Consider the following 15,933-nt stretch of genomic DNA (forward strand, 5'->3'; position numbering starts at 1 on the left):
AAGTTGAGTTTCAGGGGAAAAATAAGCTTAAGTAAGCATGTTCTAGCTGAACAAACAGGTCTTGGCTTTTCTGCACGGTCATTGACACAAAAGCTGCACTGAGAGCTAGCCCCATACCTACTACCATAAGCAGCACATTCACAGAGATCAACAAGTTTCATTTGACCATTCAAATCTAGTCAAGGCCCCAGGAAGTAGTTTGCTACCATGTATTATTATTTCCAAATCTTGGTGCATTTAGAAGCATACGTCACTGCAAGTGGAGACTCTTGGCCAGTAAGACTAGAGAGTTATTGAGGCTAAATGCAACATTGGTGTAAATCAATTGCCTTCAGTAGTGGGCTTAACCCTGGGATCAAACTGGCTCCTTGTCTAATTACCCCCTATAACATGACTGGTTAAGAAAAGGCGGCTGTGATAACCTGCTTCTGGTGTGAATCAGAGTTCCCTTCCCCACTGAGTTTTTCTCTACCTCCACCTTTGCTGTTTAAACCCCAGTGACACATTTTAATTAGCTAAGCTAGTTTCTCTCCATCCTCCATTTTGATTTTTCTGACACAACCGAGAAAAACGTGAATCTGAATAAATCTAATTTCGTTCCCTCATTCACTCAGCAGCTCTCATGCTGATTCACATTGACAGGTTCAGCACAGAGCAGCTCAGACACGCCTCAGTCACTGGCGTGGTTTCTAAGACCTCCAACTGCCACAGCTGACATTAGGGATAGTAAGCAACAGACAGCACAACCAAAGCAAAGAGAAGGGCTGGAACTGTCAACGGCAAAACTCCCATTGACTTCAATGGGGCCAAGATTTCACCCGCGATGTCTGTCCAATGCATCTATTTTACAGTTTTCTAAGTTGAGCTCAGAAACAGTGTAATAGAAATAACAAAATGGATCGTCCACTTCCTCGGTGTTAACGGGAGAGGTCGAACAAGATCCACCCCAGAGTACTCAACAGCCTTGTGGTCAGGGCACTCATTGCGGAGGTGAGAAACTTGGGGACTTTAACCTGGGACTCACACTTCCTAGCCAAGTGCCCTGATCCTGGATTATTGACTGTAATGAGGTGGGGAATCTCTCTTGAGTGGTTTTTGCAATAAAAGGCTGATCCGGCTTAGACAGCTAACTCTGGGAGAGGGTGCCTGAGATTCCTGAGTAGAGATAGGCACCTCCCCCTAGCTTGTCAATCAGGCATCTAAGGCCCAGCTCAATGGGAATTAGGCACCTCAGTACCTTTGTGAATCTGGGGCTTATACCCCTTTCCTCTGCATTTCAGTCCCAGCTAGCTAGGCAGCTCCTCAGCATGCAGACTTCTGAGAATCCCTTTCTTAGGTGTCTAATCCCGCCCCCTGCATTGTACAGAAAGCCTGGGCGCCTAACTGGGGGCTGCAGATCCCACTTGGCAGAACAGCCCCACGGTGTTCAGCATTGCAATGCTGAACACTGTAACAGCTAAGTCTCTTTGTGGCTCTCCCCCTAAGTAATTTGCCAAAGGTAACACAAGAAGTTAGTGGCAGAGGAGGGAATTGAACATAGGTCTCCCATGTCCCAGGCTAGCAGCCTAACCATTTGGTTAGTTTCACCAGAGATGTAATCATCTCATCTGTCAACCACCATTATTTTATTTCCCAAAACTACAGTGCTTGAACCACAGTGTAGTGTTAGCTTAGTTGGTAGCACACCATGGGGTTTTTTTATTTTATTTTATTCATGTGATCAACAGACTTCCATACTGAAACATAAGGCATGCTGTCAAAGAAATAGACAATAGATGGACATTGGAAAAAACATTCCAGAAAATGAGAAGTGAAGAGGAGCAGGAAAAAAAAGGAGGAATGGACCATTTAAAGAGGAAGGAGGAGAAAAATCAGAAAGCACCAACCATCCTCTAAACTCTTATGTGTTGTTTTTTGTTTGTTTCCCTTTTTCCGCAAGGGAGATCTATTCAACTGTGGAATGATCTTCTAAGGGAATCAGGGAAATCCCCATTTAAATGTAGACTGTACAGAGCATGAAAAAATAGACATTAGAGATTGATCGGGCCATGGCAAAGAGTAACTCTGGGCAAAATTTTCAAATATGCCTAGGGGCTGGATTTTCAAAGGCATTTAGGCCAATAGATGATTTATAAAAGCATCTAAGTAGGTGGGGTGCCTAACTCCCATTGAAAGTCAATAGAAGTTAGGCACCTCACTTAGTTAACTATCAGTTAACTCACCTAACTGATAGTAGTGCCAGAAGCCGTAGTGTAAACAGGAGGGGAAGGTGTTCTATCACCGTGTGCTCCTACCTGACTCTGGGCTTTACCTAGTGGTAAAAATGCCTGCTCCACAACAGTTGTCAACTGTGTTTTTAATTTTCCTACGGGAAGGAAGGCCCGGTGGAATTAATGTCACTACTGTGGTCAGCTAGGCAAGTAGTTCTCAAACTATGAGCCTTGGAGTATTGGCTGGTAGTCGGGAGCATGCAATGTTTTCTGAAATAAGTGCTATTGGAATGAGGGCATTGAGAGGTGAGGTGGAGCCATACAAGTGAGTAATCAACAGAAACAGTTGGACAGCCCAGCGTCAGTGTTAAACAAGTCATGGCATAGCTTGCTGTGCCCCAGGTTTTACTAACCCCCCACTACAAAACAGGGATGGGTCCCAGCCAGTCTCTCAGATGGGTTGCCAATCGGCTGCCCTGCCGTCCATTTGCTGCGTTGCTCCTTGGTGTCTAGTTAGACATGGTTGGGGTGGGAGGAGATGGGAAGGGGGCTATTTTTATTCATGTTACATTTCCTACTTTAAAACTTTGTTTTTACAATCGTGGCCTTGCCTGCCCCAGCAGTTCTGGCCCCTGCAGCAAGCTGTGTTGTTCCATTTATGTCAGCGGTTGGTCTCGTCTCTTTGCCCCTGCAGGAAGGCTTTTGTTTCATGTCTTTCCTCCCCTGCTGCACATTGCGCTGGTCAGGCAATTTGCCACGTGTTCCCGAGCAGTCTTTTCCGCTTCTCTGCTGAGCCAACCTCTAGCCTTGCTCCCCACGCAAACATTCATTAGATGCTTCAGTCACAGATGCTATGGCTCGCTCCCGTGTTTGATCATAGTGTGTTGTGTGATAAGAGGGTGGGCGCTTGGATTACAGCCAGTCCAAGCATTATGGTTTGCTCTCGTACACTGTTTACACTTGTGACATTTTCTCCTTTTGATTCTCATCTATGTAATGTTGATACAGGAGGGTGGCCATCTGGATTCCTGCCTCTTCAGTTACTGGATCTCAATCGCAAATCTTTGATTCTCCTAGACATGCTTCTAAAACTGCTTGCTGGTGGGCTGCCCTACTCGAGAGGCTCTGCTTTCCCTGCAGAAGAGGCCCAGATTCCACTTCACATTTGTGTCTCTTGCTGCGTGGGGTAGACAGGGAGACCCTTGGACACAATGAGCATTTAAGGGGTAGTTTGCTTTCTGTCACTCATCCATTACACGTTCAGACAATTAAAACGTGAAATCAACCCATAGATGCCGACTCCGTGGGTGCTTCAGGGCTGGAGCACCCTTGTAAAAAATTAGTGGGTGCTTAGCACCCACCAGCAGCCATCTTCCCCCTCGCTCCCCCTCCCCCAGTGCCTCCCACCCACCAGCGGGCCTGCCGATCAACTCCTCTCTCTCTCTCTCCCAGCACCTCCCACCCACCACAATCAGCTGTTCCACGGCATGCAGGAGGCACTGTGGGGAGGGGGAGAAGCATGGATGGGGCATGCTCGTGGCGGGGGTGGAATGGGCAGGAAGAGGTAGGGCAGGGATGGAGCCTTGGGGGAAGGGTGGAGTGGGGACGGAGCCTGGGGCGGAGCAGGGGTTGAGCATCCCCTGCAAAAGGAGGAAAGGGGTGCCTGTGCATCAACTGGGATTGACTGAGGTCTGTCTAGTCGTCCTGAGTGCAAAGGAGGATAGCCATGCCATGCTGTAGGAGCCTGAGTTAGGTGAAGGAGATTAATTTGAGGTGGAGACACACACCCAAAGAAGCAGAGGGGCCCCAATTAAAAAGATTCATTTTAATTAGAATGGGAGGTGCTGTCTCACTGTTGAAGTCTTAAGAAGGCAAAGAGTCTTGTATTGATGTTTTTATTACCCAAGCTAATACTTCCATTTCACAGAGAATCTATCCAGTGTGGATCCTGGTACAGCACAAAGGAGGAAGGCAAGCCACTTAACTTGGTATGCTAAGGCATACACCCCGTTCCCTGTCCCTTGACTGCCCTGACCCCTATCCACACCCCTGCCCCCAGACAGCCTCCCCCAGGACTTCCATGCCTATCCAAACCCCTCTGCTCCTTGTCCCGTGACTGCCCTGCCCCCTGGGACCCCACCCCCTATCCAGTTCCCTCTGCTCCCTGTCCCCTGACTGCCCTGACCCCTATCCACCCCCCCACCCCTAACCACCCCCTGGGACTCCCATACCTATCCAACCGCCCCCTGCTCCCTGTCCCCTGACTGCCTCCAGGACCCCCAGCCCCTTATCCAACCCCCGCTCCCTTACCATGCTGCTCAGAGCAGCAGGAGCTCACAGGCCCGCCGCCCAGCCGGAGCCAGCCATGCCACCCTGCAGGAGTGGTGGGGCAGAGCTCTGGCGGCACGGCACACTGAGGCTGCGGGAGAGAGAGGACAGCAGAGGAGGGGCCGGGGGCTAGTCTCCCCAGCCAGGAACTCAAGGGCTGGGTAGGATGGTCCCGCAGGCTGGATGTGGCCCATGGGCCGTAGTTTGCCCACCTCTGACTTAGGGGGAGTGCAACCCACACAGCTGGCATGGGAACATTTCCCTCCCCCCTTGTCAATTTTTTTTTATTTTTTCAACCAGCTCCAGCTGCTACCCCTACTCCCCACTAGGGATTCTAGGGGGTTCCGAGCCATGGTAAATGAGCTCCTCAGAAACCTCAACAGCCCAGTCACATCCACATTAACCCAGTCACTGCAGAAATCCCAGTGAAGTCTAAGGAACTACTTGGAGAACTAAAGGCTGCCCACTGTGAGTAACAAGTCCATAAGTGGAGCTTAATGAATTGAGCCTGACAACACCCTGGAGAGCAGTATTATTAGCTCCAGTTTACGGGTGGGAAAACTAAAGCACAAAGAGGTTAAGTCATGTGCTCAAGTTCACAGTGGGAGTCTGTGGAAGGCTGGTCTTAGAACTCACATTGTCTGACTCCCCAGCCTGTATCTTAACCACAAAACCATCCTTCCTTTCTGCAAAAATAGCACTGAGAAGCTGGCTGCCTCCTCTGTGCACATGCCAACATAGTGACCAAACTTAGAAGGCTCAGTAAGGACCATTTAAAAGACACTGTACTCCCATCCATGGTTTGGACATTGCTGCTGTCCTTCCTCTCACAGCCTCTCTGCTCTGCCGCAGTGACACACAGGCTCCCTGCCTGATCTCTGCTTCCACTCTACCCCCCGTCTCACACACTTGGGGACCACTCCGATGGGCTTCGAGCCCCCGGCTTTCATCTCAGGCTGCAGAACAGCACCGCTTCCTCTCAGCCTGGGGCCCTCCTCAACCAGTGGAGGAAGGGTTTTGCTGTAAATGTGCAATAAGCTAATGAATCACAGGAGCAGTAGGTTCTTGTTTACCGACACTTTAACACAGTAAAGAATTATTTACACAGTCATTTGTAAGATATTCAAAGCCTGGCTGCCAGTTAGCACAAGCTCAGCACAGGGCCCACTGGCTTCCTTTTGACTCAGCGGGTAGACATGCCACCCATAGACGATGAACAGGGGAGGCTCTAGCGATTTTGCCACCCCAAGCACGGCGGCACGCTGCGGGGGGCGCTCTGGCGGTCGCTGGTCCCGCGGCTCCGGTGGACCTCCCGCAGACGTGCCTGCGGAGGGTCCGCTGGTCCCGCGGCATCCGGGAGGTCCACCGGAGCCACGGGACCAGTGGATCCTCCGCAGGCACGTCTGCGGGAGGTCCACCAGAGCCACCTGCCGCCCTCCCGGCGACAGGCAGAGCGCCCCCCGCGGCACGCCGCCCCAAGCACGCACTTGGCGCGTTGGGGTCTGGAGCCAGCCCTGACGATGAAGGCGGCAGGTTAAGCTTCAGCTACAATCATGCACAGAACACACACTCAGTGACTCTAGCTCCCAGATTCAGGACTCCAGTAATTTCTTCAGTTCCTTCTGGTGTTTGGCTACCAGTTTGGCAGGAACAGAGTCCATGAAAAAGGGGGTGATTAAAGGATTAATATTCCTACCGCTCAGTCATAAAAAAGATCTGAATTGTAATTCTGAATCATTTAAATTATGCTTAGCACTCATTCAGAAGCATGAATTACTGTTGAAATTTAGAATGCTGCATATCATCAACATTTTAATAGTGGCAACCTGCTATTGTGGCAGAAGACTACAGTGTAATTGGTTTAATTACGGTGCTATTGACTAAATCCACCCCAGAAATTCAACATTTTATGTGCCCTGTAGTGCAATGAGTAATGCTCTATACCTCACTGTATTCATCCAGAACCATGAATTAGGGCTCGGTTACAGTACATAACACCACACCCAAGATTGTTTTTTTTTCCAGTTAGGTATTAGGTCCGACCACAGTTCAGCTCTGGGTGATGCAGCTAACCACAAGTTTGAGGGTGGAAATAGACTGATTCTTTCTTTTGCTAGGGGAGTTGATGTTCATCTTAAAAATCAATCTATGAACCTGCCACACCTTTTAGACTTCATACTGCAGAAAACTATGCACTTCTAAGGAACTGTATTGTTTAAATTCTACATAGTATTCATTATAGAACAGGCCAACTGGTACATGGCCCTATTATCCAAATAATTCTTTAGACTTGTCATCAAAGACAACCCCTGCCCTCAATGTATCCAGCCTACTTTTCAGGGTCCAAACACACATGCTTAACTGGGTAGATAGTGTAGATTTATTACCAGCTAGCAATGAGAGGGACCTGAAGAAGTCTGGTGATGCACCCCAAAGTGGGAATGATTATTTGTATTACAGTAGCAGCCACACTATGCTAGGGGCTGTAGAGCCAGATCAGGGGTCAGCAACCTTCGAGAAAGGGTGTGCCAAATCTTCATCTATTTAAGGTTTTGTGTGCCAGTAATACATTTTACATTTACAGGGGCCTGCAGACAGAACTCCAGATTGGCAGCGTGCTGAGCGGGGCCGGCGGCCGGAACCCCAAACTGGCAGCGGGGGTCCCGGCCGCCGGCCCTGCTCAGCCCACTGCTGGCTTGGGGTTCCATTCATCCAGGCAGGCAGCGGACTGAGCGGGGCTGGTGTCCGGGACCCTGGCTGGCAGAGTGCCACTAAAAATCAGCTCGTGTGCCGCCTTTGGCACACGTGCCGCAGGTTGCCGACCCCTGTGCTAGATGGAAAGACACTGTCCCTATGCCAGAGGGCTCACAAATCTAAATAGACAAAAATATATCAGTTGTCCTCAGCTGCCCCTCAACAGTGCCTAGTACAGTAAAGCTCCGGCCTCTAGAAACTATCATAATACAAACAAATAAAAATCCATTGCCAGTCTGTGGCCCAATCATCTACAAACCCCTAGTTACTTTAGTAATTTTTGGAACCCACTAAAACCTTCATTCTGGCTCCCATCCTCCAACCTTCTCATTACCCCATCTCTTCCCCAAAGCATCCTACTGAGACTCATCCCACTTCCTCTGCTCAAGTCATTCCCAGCCATTGCCCACTTATTGATTTAAACCATGTCACTTAAAAATAAAATAATGAACATGCCTTGCTGCTTAGGTTCTTACCACAACATCCTCCCACAATTATGCCCACTGAACGAGTCCCCCTAACTCTCCAGAACTCTTGCTGTGGGTGATGAAGTGGTGGAAGTTTCCTCCTGCTGCCTTTGCTTGTTGTGTGTCCCGAGGACAGGACCAAAAGGCAGCATGACCAATGTTCAAACCGTGTGTTGCACCTTGTGACCTCGCTGAGGTTCTGGGGCTGGAAAGGCAGCTGTTCCTCTTCTCCTGGCAGCCAAGGATGGTGGAACAATTTTAAATAGTGGGGGTGCTGATGATGAAAACCATGTATTTGGTGTTTATTATTACTACTTCAAGCCAGGGGGTGCAGTAGCACCCCTAGTTCCAGCACTACTGCTGGCAGCTGCTGTGAAAGTTTTCTCCGATTTCTCCTCTCCTCCCACCTGGTTGTAGGAAGGGTGGACTAGATGGAGGCCTGTGCCAATGGATGGGGGGGGGTCACCAAATTTAGGCCCAAGTCCAGAGAATAAGGAGATGTTCCCTGACGTTCTCTACTCTTCTCCTGCTCAGCAACAGCTGAGGAAGATCCCCTTTTTATCTGGACCTCAAGATTTTGAGCAAGTTGAAAATAACAAATAGCCTTTTTTGAGATGTTTCAAGTGTCTCATTTCTGATCCCATCCAAAACTAGAACTGGGAGAAAATGCAGATTGGGCCGAGATAGAGTTTTGGGCAAAGGCTCCATTTGCTTTGTATTTTATATAGACAAGTTCACCATTTCTAGAAACAGCTGTATGCAGGGATCCTTCAACCAACAGAAACAGCCCTCAATACAGAGCTCTCTCAACCCCTCTTCTTTCTGAAGAAGAATTTGGGACATGGATTGTCAGACCTGTGTGGAAACCCTCCTTATCTTCCTGAGTCCTGCCAAACACACCTGCTTCCTCACGACATTGAAGCTTCAAACACAGGGGCATCAGTACAGAAAGGACAACACAGGATTTGGCACAGAGGACCAGCGATGAAAGAGTTAAGAAAATGCCTCAGTCTCCCAGTGATATTGAGGGTGGAGTGTATAAAGGTTAATGGTTTCTAAATATTCAGGAATAATAAATGATCTAAGTAGGTTTCTGGTAGTACCTCATGTTCCAGCACACAAAAATCCTTCAAGGATCTGCACTATTAGAGAAGAATGTGACAGAAGAAAAGATAGCTTAAAAGGCTTAAGATAATATGCCTCATCACTAGTAATTAATTCACTTTATCTAGAGACACTGTCAACTTAATGAGCCAGGAAAGAAAAAAAAGCATCCATTAAAAACAGGCCCTTTCACCGTAGCTGCCGTATTCTGATCCTCTGAAAAGACCACCGGAAAGCTGGCTGTGAAGGCCAGGCATCTGGAAAGTGAAGACCAGAGACTTGGAGTGAAAGGTTTGGCACCTTAGCACAGCTGCTCTCACTGAATGAGTAGGAGCTGGTGGAGGCGTTTTTATTATACACTGGAATGCTATCGGATAACAAAGCACTTATCAAGTGGTATCAGATAGGCAAGGTTACAGGGGATAGGTCAGAGGTGGGCAAACTACGGCCCGCGGGCCACATCTGGCCAACGGGACCATCCTGCCCAGCCCTTGATCTCCTGACTGGGGAGGCTAGCCCCGGCCCCTCTCCTCCACAGCCTCAGTGCGCCGTGCCGCCAGTGCTGTGGCTGCCATTCCCACCAGGCAGTGCAGGCAGCATGGCTGGCTCCAGCCGGGCAGCCTTCCCTACAGTTTCGCAATGCCGATGTGGCCCTCAGGCCACAAAGTTTGCCTACCCCTGGGATAGGTGATAGCACAGCAAGCAACAATGAGAACAGGCCCTTATAAAAAAAAATCAGACAAATCTGGCAACTGTTGTTCTTCATGGGGCAAACATCAGATACCCTGCTCTAGTTTAGTGACAGCAATATATAAAGTTATGGTCCCTCCACCATTTATTATTAGTCATAGGTCTGCAATTCATCTACCAATTCTCTGCTCTCACGCAGCCCTACACTTTTGTTTTGCATTGACAGTGCGTACTTCAGCACTTGGGGCTCAGTCCTGTAAGGTGCTGAACACTGGCTCTGACCAATAAAGGACTTAAGCACATCCTCAGAGATAAATATACTTATGTACTGCCCTGGCAGCAGGGGGTGAGGAGCCAGGTACCACCCAGGCTAGGAGGATCACAGCCACCACTCCCAAGAGGAAATGAAGGGTGGTGGCGTTCAGTGACGCCCTTCCAAGGGGACAGAAGTACCCATCTGCTGGTCTGACATGACATCCCGGGAGATGTGCTGCCTACCAGGAGCCCATATCCAAGACATTATAGAAGGATGGCTGAGGATCATCTGGCTCTCTGACTACTACCCCATACTGCTCACCCAGGGGGGCACTATTGGTACTGAAAGATGGGACACAGAGCAGATCAGAAGTGACTTCAAGGCTCCAAGAGTGAGGGTGAAGGAGCTGGGGACAGAGGTGGCATTTTCGGTGATCCTTCCAGTCAAGGGCATGGGCCCAGGCAGAGACAGACACATCCTGGAGGTGAATGCATGGCTGAGTGGATGGTGCCACCAGAAGGGTTTTGGCCTCTTTGACCACGGGATACTATTCCAAACACTGCTGAACAGACATAGGGGCCACCTATCAAGGAAGGGGAAGAGTATCTTCAGATCCAGATAAAGCCCACCTTACTAGGTTAGCCTAACCTGGGTTTGATGAGGGCATGAGACAAAAGCCCACAGGTAAGTCCAGAACACAGAGACCTGGGTGAAGGGTCGGAATCAGAGAGAATTATGGGCAAGCGTATCAGGGACAAAAGAGTGACAGCAGAGGTTGACTCAGTGCTGGTGCCTCTTCCTGGCCAGGCGTGGCAGCTCTCTTTCTGCTGGGTTCTCCTGCCAGTGGCTGCTCCTCCTCTGCAATGGCCTGCCTCTTCCTGCCCTTGGCCCTTCAGCCAGATCACGTCAAAGTCCCTCCCCTTCCAGGTTAGCCCATGAACAACAAAAATAAAAGCAAGGGGAAATAATGCAAATAAACTGAATTAGGAAGAGATTGAGGGGAATGACTCCCTCCCAGGGTGCATCAGGGTTTGGCCCTCCCTTCCCTCATGGAGGGACCTTCAGGCAGTGATTGTCTGGGGAGCTCCTGCCTTCAGTCAGCCTTTTCCTCAGGAGCTGAGGTTGAAGGTCAGTTCTTTTCCCTGGTCTGCCCACATGTGAGCTGTTCTGTTCCCCTTTTATGCTCTTCTTTGAACCTGTGCATACCTTGCACGTGTGACAGTGCGGAGCTGGCTGAGCCCGGAGCAGCTCCTTGAGCCCTTGCTGTCCAGTGTGGGGTTTGTATACCCCATCACAAGAGAGAAGAGGGAATATAGAGGGGAAAATCTAATGAACATCGTAGCTGTCTGTTCACTAATGCAAGAATTATGGAGAATAAACAGGAAGTGCTAAAAATTCTAATGAAGAATCACAGTGACAACTAATTGGCATCAGAAACTTGGTGGGATAATTCATATGACTGGAATATTGGTATAGAAGCAAACAGCTTGCTCAGGAAGGACTGTCAAAGGAAACAAGGAGGAGGTGTTGCCTTCTATATTGAAGATCTACACTTGCACTGAGGTTGATGGAGAAGCGGAAGGCAGACCAGTTGAAAGTCTCTGGGTAAGGATAAAAGGAGTAAAAAAAAAGGTGATGTCACAGGAAGGGTCTATTATAAACCACCTAACCAGGAAGAAGAGGTGGAGGAGGCTTTTTTTAGACAACTAACAAAATCATTCAAAACACAGGGCTTGGTGGTGATGGAGAACTTCAGCTACCCAGAGTTCTGTTGGGAAAATAACACAGCTAGGCACAGATTATCCACGTTCTTGGAATGCATCAGAGACAACTTTTTATTACAGAAGGTGGAGAAAGCAACTAAGGGAGAGGCTGTTCTAGATTTGATTCTGACTAATAGGGAGGAACTGGTTGAGAATTTGAAGGTGGAAGGGAGCTTTGGTGAAAGGGGTCACGAAATGGTGGAGTTCATGATTCTAAGGAATGGAAGGAAGGAAAACATCAGAATAAAGACACTGGACTTCAAGAAGGCAAACTTTAGCAAACTCAGCAAATTGGTAGGTAAGATCCTGTGGGAAGCAAGTCTGGGGGAGAGCGGGAAGAGAGAGTTGGCAGTTTTTTTTTTAGAGAGAGCAGCAAAGAGTTCTGTGGCACCTTATAGACTAACAAACGTATTGGAGCATGAGCTTTCATGGGTGAATTCCCACTTTTACAGATCCAGACTAACACGGCTACCCCTCTGATACTTTTTAGAGAGAAACATTAAGAGCTTATGAGAAAACTATCTCAATGCATAAGAAAGATAGGAAGTATGGCTAAGACGGTGTGATTTTTTACCAAGAAGTCTTCAGTGACCTGAAACTCAAAGACGAGTCACATGAGTGGAAACTAAGGCTATGTCTACACCTAACGTGCTCAGCAGCACAGCTGCAGCTGCGCCCCTGTAGCAGTGTAAATGTAGTCACTCACTACACCAATGAGAGGAGTTAATCCATCTTCCCAAGAGGCGGCAGCGAGGTCGAAGGAAGAATCAGTTAGGTTAACTACGTCGTTCCGGGGTGTGGATTCTTCATACCTCTGAGCATGTCGCTGGGTTAACTTAACTTTTTAGTGTAGACCTGGCCTCGGTCAAATTACGAAGGATGAATATTAACAACCAATATAAACTGGTAAGAACAAAATTAGAAAGGCCAAGGCACAGGACAAGATTAAACTATCTAGGGACATAAAGGTTAACAAGAAAACACCTTACAAATACATGAGAAGCAAGGCGATGACTAAGGACAAGGTAGGCTCATTACTCAGTGAGAAAGGAAAGACAACAGAAAATGTAGCAATGGCCAAAGTGTTAAATTTCAGTTTTCACCAGAAATGTTAGCAGTAATTGGATGACTAACATACTGAACATCGGTGTAAACGGGTAAGATCTGAAGCTAAAATAGGAAAAGAACAAGTTAGATGTCTTCAAATCAGAAGAACCGGATGAAATACTTCCTGCTCCTTCAATTGTATTTACACAGGCTGACCCTTGTGCCCACTCAGAGTCACTGAAGTCAGTGGCTATCTATACAGGTGCGAGGGTCTGCCTGCAGATCGAACTGCAGGATCAAAGTTTCAGTTAGCATGTGGCTGTGACTCCAAACAGTTCTCCCTTTTCCTCTGACCAGATCTAAATTTTTATTAGCAATGAACTACCTCTCTATGAACACAGAATAAAGTATCATGTGCATTTGGTTTCCAGAAGTGGTCATCTTAAAATTCTCCCCATGTCTACATATATAGCTGCTGCAAAATAGTTTACAACTCAAATTTTAAACACTGAGCACTAACAACACAATTGTTAATTGAAATGACTAAATTCTACACCTTTCAGTTTCTTGGAAGAATGTTATAATGTTGATCATTTTAAATCTAGCTACTATATAGAGAGAGACTGTTATCCTGTTCTTTTTATATAACTTGCAGATTCTTTTTGCAGTTTATATTCTTTCACACAGGGAAGATTTACCTCTCAATGAGAATGCAATGGTCAATTGATTTCAGGAGAGCAATTCCTGGTGGCACTTGCAGGACAGAAATAATTAGACCCCTTGTTAGCTTAGTCCCAAGGTCAAGTCATCAAATATGACTGATTACATTTTCTAATGGTTGCTCTGTGCTCATTAAAGAGCATTCAAATATTCAGAACCGCCTCTGATCAGGACATTCAAAACCTGTTCTGATGGCTCCTGACAAGCAGAAATGTATTCTCTAATCTTTAACCACATAAACAATAGATAACCACTTGTAAATGGTTTCAAATTGATTTCAGGTGGCTTCAGAGAAAAGCAATTTCTACAACAGATTAACCTTTTAATTAAAGAATATTAAGGATATTATCAGGTGCAGAAATTGCGCTAAAGCAGAAAATTATACTTTGTTGACATTCATTTATGATAATGTAACTGATCCATTCCCAGGTCATTATTCATATATTTGTCACCTTTTTTGCATTTGATGAACATAAGATAAACTCTAACTATTGTAAGTTTTTTATTTTTAGCATGCGTAGCTCTTTACAGAATGATGATCGGGGACTGACAAAGATCAAGATGTTCTTTGGGGTGGATTTTTAGAGAAGGAGCATTGTCTCTGGAAGAACACAAAGGACAGTGTCTTTACTATAGCACCAGCTCCCAAACAAGTCTTATTTATGAGACACTGAACTGATTAAAAATTAGTATTATTGCGCTGAGATCATTGCCAGAGCTTCTAGAATATAAAATAACATAAAACTTAAACTAATCAATACCCAGGGGGAAATTATGAGTTTTAAAGACTGGCTAGACTACAGAGATTTTTTGCTTGAGAAAAGCTTAGACTACAGAGAAGTTATTTTTCATGTATTTAGCATTTGCCTTGTAACCGCATTATAGGATTTTGTGGTAAGACTGTGATCATATTTATAACTGAAGTGTAATTATACTGCAACTACTATATACTTTCCTCAGAGGAGTCCAACCTATGTGCCATTAGAGTTTAAGTGTGAATTTCAAACCCAAACTGCAAGTGTGATATTCAGTTCCTGATTACCAGCACCCTGAAGTCTGAGGGTATTCAGATCTTCTTTAAGAAAGTACCACTGCCAGCTGAAGGGAAGGTTGGGGTGATTTCCCTCAATCTGATGGAGTTACCCCCTTGTGTGAATACTGCTAAGTCATGCCTACTAGAGATGACCTACCTGTCCCTGGGGCTCAGAAAACACTTCTGAAGAGCAACCTTTTTGTCTTTGGAATGAACCAGGTTGCCTTGTGAACCTCCACCCCCCACATACACTCTGCGTGAGAAGTGACCCACAAGTATTGTAGGTCTTCACCCCCATCCTCTACTTCCATTTAATTAATGTGCTGGGCTAGCAATACACTCCATATATATTCCAGGATCTGAATATAAGTGTATCCAACAATGTGCTTCTTGTCCCATGGTTTTGCTACTCTCCTGGGTTATAGTCATTAGAAAGCCCCTTTGTTTAAATGAAAGATAGACTCATAGGATCGCAGGACTGGAAGGGATGTTGAGAGGTCATCCAGTCCAGTCCCCTGCACTCATGCCTGGACCAAGTAACATCTAGACCATCCCTCTTAGATATCTGTCTAACCTGCTCTAAAAATCTCCAATGATGGAGATTCCACAACCTCCCTGGGCAATTTATTTCATGCTTAATCTCCCTGACAGTGAGGAAGTTTTACCTAATGTCCAACCTAAACCCCACCCTTGGAGCAATGGGCTTAAACTACAGCTTGTCCTATCCTCAGAGGTTAGGGGGAACAATGTTTCTCCCTCCTCCTTGTAACAACCTTTTATGTACTTGAAAACTTATGTCCCCTCTCAGTCTTCTCTTCTCCAGAATAAACAAACCCAGTTTTTTCAGTCTTCCCTCACAGGTCATGTTTTCTAGACCTTTAAACATTTTTGTCACTCTCCTTTTGATTTTTTCCAATTTATCCACATCTTTCCTGAAATGTGACACAGAACTGGACACAATACTCCTGTTGAGGCCTAATCAGTGCAGAGTAGAGCAGAAGAATTACTTCTCGCATCTTGTGCTTACTCCACTCCTGCTAGTACATCCCAGAATGATGTTTGCTATTTTTGCAACAGTGTTACACTGTTGACTCATATTTAGTTTGTGATCCACTATGACCCCCAGATCTCTTTCTGCGGTACTCCTTTCCTATACCTCAGTCCTCACCTCTTTTCTTTATGACTGCAAGCATGCTGGTACAGAGGGGTGTCAAGACTAAGGGGAAGTTTCTGTGGTAGATCTTTGTTCAAATATTGGCAGTCACTTCCTTCCAGTGCCCTCTTTCCCGCTCTGTCCCCCTGGCTAGCACAATCACCTCAGGGAGATTATTTAAAAAAAAAAACAACAACAAAAAAACAAAGAAACAAAAACCAACAGACTCAGGATTCTGTTACTCTTACTCATTGTTTTCTGTTGGAATTACTAGACAGTGTAGGGTGACAGAATCAGTGCCCAAATGAGGGACACGTGTACACAACCCAATAAAAAAACCTAAATAACTGATTGAACTAGGGTGATGAGATGTCTCGATTTCATAGGGAGAGTCCCAATATTCAGAGC

This window comes from Mauremys reevesii, linkage group 1 (genome assembly GCF_016161935.1).
Source record: "Mauremys reevesii isolate NIE-2019 linkage group 1, ASM1616193v1, whole genome shotgun sequence".
Taxonomy (NCBI): domain Eukaryota; kingdom Metazoa; phylum Chordata; order Testudines; family Geoemydidae; genus Mauremys; species Mauremys reevesii.